General features: G+C 35.6%; 1 long non-coding RNA gene across 1 annotated transcript; it reads right to left on the reverse strand.

Annotated features, from left to right (window-relative positions):
• Window positions 1-1,295: 1,295 nt before the first annotated feature.
• Window positions 1,296-6,700, reverse strand: LOC141605765 (uncharacterized). Its single transcript, XR_012526462.1, has 3 exons — window positions 4,489-6,700; window positions 1,934-4,202; window positions 1,296-1,603 (listed from the first exon to the last, which is right to left on the reverse strand). It is a non-coding gene; the product is annotated as an uncharacterized LOC141605765 (long non-coding RNA).
• Between the last annotated feature and the right edge of the window lie 2,123 nt (window positions 6,701-8,823).

Consider the following 8,823-nt stretch of genomic DNA (forward strand, 5'->3'; position numbering starts at 1 on the left):
AGGACCGTCTTAATCCCGTTTCTCTTCGCTTGATCACCGTCTTAGTATCTTTGCTCATTCGCATTGTTGTCACGTGCTTTCATTAATATATATGCTTTTTAAAGTTCATATCCATACCGCCATAAGCAACTTCTATTTATTGATATATATATATTTTTTAAGTTATTAAATACATACATTTAGCTAACTTGATATATTTCTTTAAGTTACTAGATACATACATTAGGTAGATACACTTATTTAAATTACTAGATACATACATTTAGCTTGTTAGATACATTTCTTTAAGTTACTAGATACATATCTTTAGCTAGCTAGATACGCTTCTTTAAATTACTAGATACATAATGGTTTGTGTATTCGGGAGTATTGATATGTGTATCTGAGATACTAACATGTGTATCTAGAGTGGTTGTGTGGGCAGCGTTGGTGCAATGTCTGAACATAACAATTCTGTTATGATAAGCAGAAATGGGAGAAACCGAGCAATGTAAAAGTGGTGATCACACCAGGGTTTTACGTGCTGGATAAGATTCTTAACTGTATGTAGGTACAATCGGCAGCATAATCAAAATGTGAATTAATGTATACTATGGATTTTATTCTACTTGTACTCACTTTGGTTAATATGTAAACTCAATCCTCTATTTACTAAATGAATAGGTGACTCTACGTTTTTTCCCGCCTAACTATATTAACTTCTAATTGGGCTTTTAATTTTGCATTCTACTATGGGCCAAATCTAACGTAAAAAATAATGTCAATCATTGCTATAATTATCTCATTAATTAAAGATATTTTTAACAAGGTCAAATCTGCAAGCTCATAAGACAATCATTGCTATAATTAAATTATCTCATCACCTATATACTAAGAGAAGAAAAGTTTTCAAAAGTTTCCCCTCCAAACTCCATCTACTTATATATGGAAAGAAATGAGATTTTTTTCATTAAACTAATATCTTTTATTTAATGTATAATTTTATCATTAAATTCTAAATTATAGTGTTTTAATCAAATAAAATAAAAGTGGTATAAAATTATAAAATACAATTTGCTAATGTTTCTTAGAGAATGACTTGATACCTAATTACACTGTATAAAACAAAAATATTATAAACTAATATTATTATCTTTGTGAAAAAAATTCATTATGATATTTAAGAGAAATTATAAAATTAAATCATTAACTTTGTAATAAAAGTATTCTTTAAAATACAGATTTCATGACATACTCAATTATTTATTAGTTTTGCAGTTAAAGTATTTTCTCATATCAAAATGCAATCCGTGAAATATGAAAATATTAAGGTATAAATTTGGAAGATAATTAAGTAATACACGCTAAAAAAAGTACAAACTCTATAAATACCACGCATTAAATGCGCGGGATCTATACTAGTTCCATATTACGCTCAACTAGATGCATCTGAGGGTCAAACCCTTTCATTATATGAGTAGGTTCGTCTTATACTACGCTCATTATAGCTTTGTTTTATACTCCCACGCATACGATCCATATTTCAGCACATTTGAGGAGAGCTTCAGCTTCCTTGTTCAGTGCATCAGAAGGGCACAAATTCACACTTCAAAAGACAAGTGAACTGCAACACAGAAAGTAAAACAAAAACAAGGCGTATACATTTATTCGAATACCAAAACTTCTCAAAATTCCCGCAAGGTTGCAAATGAATTGCAGATCCATAGAATCCACTCGTCAAACTCAATAATTCGCATTTTTAATAGTCTACAGTCTACATTAAATCAATTTACAAAACATCTATATGTCCTCCTTAAGCCCTCTCCCTCTTTTCTCTGAGCTACTCATCTAATAACCATATCTTGCATAAGATACCAACACAAATTCCAATTACAACAAACATCAATACAATATAAGGTAAATACAAGTTCAAAACAAAAGAGTGGGTTCATACCTGAGTTGTCCATTGGATTTCCAGCAGCAACTGGCTCAGGTTCCTTAAAATCCATAGTATACATTAATCCCAAATCACTATGTTTGTGCAATGTCTAATTAACATAACAATTCTGTAGATACACATCTCTAGACAACTAGATACACTTTTTTACCTTCCTAGATACACATCTATAACATGCTAGATACACTCACTTACCTTGCTAGATACACTATTTTACCATACACTCATTTACATTGCTAAATACACTCCTTTAGTTTGACAATGCACTCCTTTAGATTAAGTAGTATCTCAATAAGAACAGTTTACATTCTCCGATTCTGATTACCTTTGAAATTCTAACTTTTTATATCAAAATCATTCATCAGTTCAATGCCACTTATATACTGCGTAGAATACTACTCTCTCTGTCCCGGTCAATTGTTGTCCTTTGGTTTTGGCACAAAGACCAAGGAAAAAGGAAGGGACCAATTACTAAATGACAAGTGGAACAAATTGAGTGTGAATGATCAAATTGTTCATCAAGTTCATTCTTAAAATAGAAAGGATAACAACTCGGACAACAACTCACTGAGACACCAAGGACAACAAATGAACGGGACCGAGGGAGTACATATTAGTTTACAGTTTCAGGTAATCTGATAACCTTCTAAAAATGTTTTTGGGAACATTGTTGACCAAATTTGTAATCAACGATACAACGTAACCATTACATAGCATATTGTTTCTGACCACATAATATTCTCAAGTAGGAGTTAGCATAACAAGAGCACGATTATGAGAGATTAGAGAAAATAATCTTAAGAAAAATCACCACCATTACTATAATCAAACAAAGTGATTGAGAAACAAAGCTAGGTTAAAATTTCGTAGCTTTTAGTCAAGGAAGTGCCAGTAGTTGTACGGCGAAGAGTTCGTTCAAATAAACTCTAACCTTCTCTAAATTTCAAAAGTCATGGTAGGAAGTGCTAGTAGTTGGACGGCGACGGTGAATGGTGGTGGTTTATGACTTGAGTGCTGATGTGTTAGTGGTGGTCGCACAGTGGTGTTGATGTGGTGTTACTAGTGGTATTGTTGGTGGTGGTGCTAATGTGGAGGTAGTCGGTGGTAGTTATGGGTTGTGATAGGTTGTGGGTTGTAGATACACACACTATTGCCTCTAGATACACATTTTGGTATTGCGAGATACACATGTGACACATGTATCTGAGAGTGCAAATTCATGTATCTGGGAGTGGTGCAACATGTATGTATATAAAAAAAAGCAGTCAATTACATTAATGTAGCCACTCTTTCACCCTAATCCAATCACCCCCTTTGCATAATAGTTGAAAACGAACTGTAACTTCAGTCTTAATCTGACTGATGAGCCATTGATGTCTAGGAACACACTAAATAGCATACATTTGTCCTTGCATCCCATATATGATTAAAAAAAAGGGCTTGAACACAAGCAGTAATCAACAACTTTTTCAGTCCATGTAAATCTTCTTCTCCTCCACCATTATTCTGCAACTCTAGTAGGAGGAATGTTCACACCAATCCTAACAGCATGATTCATAAAATTATTCATAATACTCATCGCCTTGCTTTAGATTCTCTTCCCAATCCTAACAGCATGATTCGCCAATTCTTGGAATTCTCTTCCCCTCCATTAGACATTCAATGGTCAATGAAGCCTCACGATTGGCACTTAATAACTTTTTCAGTTTCTTACAGGCTGCCCTAAGTCTGACGCAAGCCCTCTCGTTCTGATGCACATCAATATTATATTCATCCTTGAACTTAGTAACAAAATGTTGGAAAAGTATCTCATCAAAATCACGGTCAAATGAATGAGACAAGATCTTAACTTGGCATTTCCTAAAGGCACCAATACACACTTGTAAACTCGAATGCCCGACATCTACAAATGCAACATTTATAGGGTCATTTTCAGGTAAGTCAGTCTTGTAAAATCCATAGGCAGATGCAGTAGCCGTCGTTTCATGGATTAAACGCAGAGGATTTAAGCCGACAATTATTGCTGCATCTAGGATAGCTCTTCTCTGACGATCAGTGAAGTAGACTGGTATTCCAATGCAACAATCCACGACAGAAGCATTCAGATTCTTCTCTGCTATGCCCTTCAAGCTAGAGAGCAACATACCCAAGACTTGTGTTGGTGTGAATGTCATGTTTTCCCCCAGGTACATCGCAAGCTCAGAAGACTCCTAAAACAAAGCCGACTGTCAGTCTCCAAAGTTGTCAATTTGAGGCAATCAACATTCTGCAGCAATATTACATACTCATGAATCAGTCCGATTAATTCTCTATTCCTCGAGTCCACAGTGTCAGAGATTCAATGCCTGGAACACCATGTGTCCGATTAATTCTCTATTCCTCTCTCACCCCAATTTTTATAAACCCAATTTCTTAATTAAAATTCACACCTAAAAATAAATTGTTTTTTTATTGTAATCTCATCTTTTCGCATAAACTAATTCTTAAATCTTTACAATTGAATAGATTCAAAATACTAAACAACAAAGATTAAAATAAGAATTGAATCTAACCTTTTTGCTATAATAGACTAAAATCCGTTCTTAGGAAGGGTCATCGACGAAAATATAGATGGTAAGAGTGGTGGTGGAAGTGCCGACCAATGGTGGTAGTGACGGCCGGAGGTGGAAGTGATGGCTAGCGATGGAAGTGACGGCTAGCGGTGGAAGTGGTGGGAGGCGATCAAAGTTCAGTGTTTGTGATGGGAGGGTGTCTAATTGTTTCAGCTAGTAGATTAGGTGGTCGTTGTGGGGTTGTCTGCGTTTTTCGGCTGTGATTGGTGGTCCGGCGTCAGCGATCGGAGGTCGTGGCCTGTGTGTTGGGGTGAGAGAGGAAGAGGATATGAATAATTGAATGTCACGGAGCAAATATGAGGTGGAGTGGAAGAATAGTTTAAAATTGAAATGTCAGCGCGTATTTTATTGATTTGGGTTAGTTCGTACGGTTCGCACCGTACTTTAGTTCGCACCTGACCCCAAATATATATATATATATATAGAGAGAGAGAGGGGCGGGATCTCGTGAGTTTGGTTCTTATGGTGAGTTGTGAGTTTGTGTGCTCACAAATCTCAGCCCTTAGATGAAAGGAAAACAGATGGCTGAGATTAAAATCTAATAATTCCCATCCTCTGCCAATTCGAGACCTCCGTGCTCCATACCCGCACGCCACCATAATTCATTCCCTGCATCTCAATCGACACACCAGCAGCAGCCGCTCCTCGATCTCTTCAATCTACATCCTTCACGAGCAGCCACCATCGCCGTTCAATCACCGTCGATCCCACTTCACTCAAAACACCGTGGCCAGCCGTCCTGCATCAGCACTTAACTCGGAATCGAAACCGAGTGCGAAATCAGCCATCTCTAATATAAAATTGGGAAAATTAACAACAGATCTAATGCTGTTAAGCCACTTTTGTTGATAGGCTGATAGCATCTACCTCCAGGGTCCCATGATTATTTTCTTCAAGAAAATCCAAGACCCGCATTATTTATTCTTTCAATCAGAAGAATTAAAAAAAAAAAAAAAATTCTCACTGATACAACTGATCAGTGAATTTCCCACTTTTGTTGATGGCTTTATTTCGGTGCCATAATATTGATATCATCTCAATTTCACCAATTTCGGTTCTTGAAATTGCGTCGGATTTCGACTTGATATGGTTTAGCGGCTGATTTCTGGGTTGCTCGGTGCGTACCCACTCTTGGTCATGTTGCTTCGTGGGATTCAATTGCGAATTTTCCGCCGGAATCTCCTGGTCGATCTCGATCGCCCCCAATATATGTTCAATCCTCAGGTATGAATGTATGGTTATGATTTGATAAATTTTTATGTTGCGTGAGTGGTGGTTGAATTGGTGGCATCTAGGCGAATTTAGTCGGCGTTGTAGCTGGTGTATGAAGGTGCAATTCTGGGCTACTAGAAAAAACATTAACGACAACGGTTTCGCCTGAGTTCATCGCGAAGTGATGCGGGGATTATTGTCTATTGATATGGTGATTCATGGTGGTTTTTGTCGATCTGTGAGCAAGTGAGCATGCTGGTTGTTGCAATAGTTGCTGCTTGTGTCCGGGTAACGATGAAGCAGGTTTGGTCAGGTACAAATTTGATCGAAATTGAGGTGAATTGCAGGCGGTAAGAGATGCTGATGGTGTAGCCAATTCAAGGCTACTGATGGGCGAATCGAAACACGGTAGATGCTGATTGTTTGCAGCAGCTCTCGGCAATGGTGATCAATTCCGGAATTGGTGCACGAGACGGAGCAGGAGAGAGTGTGATGGTCTGCAATTGTGTCGATGTGGGTTGTTTCATTGTTGACAATGGTTCCAAAATGTCATCCTAAAGGAGAATCATGTAGCAATGCAATAGCTTTCTTCCTCAAATTGCCATCGGCCCCTACAACTAATGCGTCCTTCCTTCTTAATTCATCATTTGACTCTACATTTGCTTTGGACTGTACCATCCTTCAGTTGTTGAATTAGTACTTGCAATTCATGATCTGCTTCCCAACTTTTCTTAATAAGTTCAGTAAATCAGTGTGCTAATGGGATACCAGCATGGTCATTATTTGGTGTCCACCAACTCTTGAAAAAAAAAGTTGAGCAATGTAGCCCATCTACTGGCTCTTCAATGACTAGTATGGGAAACATCTTTGACAGTCCCTTTGTTAAGCTTGTTGTAGTCAACACAGTCTCCAGTAGTTCAATGGAATTAGTCATTTTTACATATAAGGGGTAAACGGTATTGAAATGTAGGGTATTTACAACGTACAAACCGATTAATTTAAATTACATCGTAGAATTTTCGGAAAAGTAGTTTTTAAGTTATCGATGAATGGTAATGGATTGAAATGTATGGTTAATGGTCATGTTATATTTTATCATCGATAGCTAGAGAAATAATGAAAATGACATATGAAACTCCGATTCGCAAAAGTGTCTTGTAGTTGGAAGTTTAAATTCCAAATATTTAAAGTTACAAAGCAATGGATCAAAACTTTGATCTTCAAGTTAAAATAATTCTCTACACAATATCATGAGATAATAACACAACAACACAACAATAACACTTGAATAATAATGACAATGACACAACAATAACACTAGAATAATACTCCCTCCACTTTTTTTTGTTCACCCCATTTCTTTCTACACGCATACTAAGAAAAATTATTAAAGAATGAAAAAGTAATAAAAGAGTTGTAAGTGGGGTGAAAAGAATGATTAAAGAATGAAAAAGTAATAATAGAGATGTAAGTTGGGTGAAAAGAATGATTAAAGAATGAAAAAGGTAGTCCAAATAAGGAAAGAAGAGAAATGGGGTGAAAATAGATAATTTGCCAAAAAAGGGAAATGGGGTGAAAATAGGAAAGTGGAGGGAGTACTATAATAACACACGGCTAAAACTACAATACCACCACAATAACACTATAATAACAGCACAATAACACGGGAAAAAAAGAGTAAAAAAACTAAAGTGACACCGGAATAACATCACAATAACACCAGAATAACAGCACGATAACACGTGGTAAAAAAAAGAGTAAAAAAATCAAAGTAGTAAAAAAAATCAAAGTGACACCGGAATAACATCACAATAACACCAGAATAACAATACCACCAGAATAACAGCACAATAACGCGTAGTAAAAAAAATCAAAGTAACACTGGAATAACATCACAATAACACCAGAATAACAATACCATCAGAATAATAGCGCAATAACACGTGGTAAAAAAAAGAGTAAAAAAATCAAAGTAGTAAAAAAAATCAAAGTGACACCAGAATAACATCACAATAACACCAGAATGACAATAACACCAGAATAACAGCACAATAACATGCGGTAAAAAAAAGAGTAAAAAAATCAAAGTAGTAAAAAAAAATCAAAGTAGTAAATAAATCAAAGTGACACCGGAATAACATCACATTAACAGCAGAATAACAGCACAACAACACGTGGTAAAAAAAGGGGGAAAAAATCAAAGTCGTAAAAAAAATCAAAGTAACAGCAGAATAACATCACAATAACAGCGGAATAACAATAACAGCACAATAACATGTGGTAAAAAAAATCAAAGTCGTAAAAAAAATCAAAGTAAAAAAAGGGAAAATGCACGCGGTACCCTTGAGGTTTGAGATTTTGCCCGATATACCCAATTTTTTAATCCGGAAAACTTTAAGAGGCCATAACTCGTGTTTATGAGTTCTGAAAGTGATAATTTTTTTTTTCAAATCGATCAAATTTCCGAGAACTACGATTTGAAAAAAAAAAATTGTCGTATTTGGATACTCTGGCTATGAGTTTTTTTATGTCAAAGTTTTTTTGACCGAACAAACTTTGAGTGACCATATCTCTTGGTCACGAATTCCAAACTCGACAATTTTTTTTTTCAAGTCGTAGATCTCAAAAAGATGATCAATTTGAAAAAAAAAACCGTCACTTTCAGAGCTTGTACACACGAGTTATGGCCTCTTAAAGTTTGCCGGATAAAAAAATTGGGTATTTCGGGCAAAATCTCAAACCTTAAGGGCACCGCGTGCATTATCCGTAAAAAAAAACACACAATAACAGCATAATAACACGAGATAAACAGTAGAGTAACAGCACAATAACACGTGGTAAAAAAAAAGAAAAAAAATCAAAGTCGTAAAAAAAAAATCAAAGTAACAGCAGAATAACATCACAATAACAGCGGAATAACAATAACATGTGGTAAAAAAAAAAGAGAAAAAAAATCAAAGTCATAAAAAAATCAAAGTAAAAAAAGCACAATAACAGCATAATAACACGAGGTAAAAAAATAAGAGTAAAAAAAATTCAAGGAAAAAAAAATTTGGTACAAAA

Source organism: Silene latifolia, chromosome 10, assembly GCF_048544455.1.
Source record: "Silene latifolia isolate original U9 population chromosome 10, ASM4854445v1, whole genome shotgun sequence".
NCBI classification, from domain to species: domain Eukaryota; kingdom Viridiplantae; phylum Streptophyta; class Magnoliopsida; order Caryophyllales; family Caryophyllaceae; genus Silene; species Silene latifolia.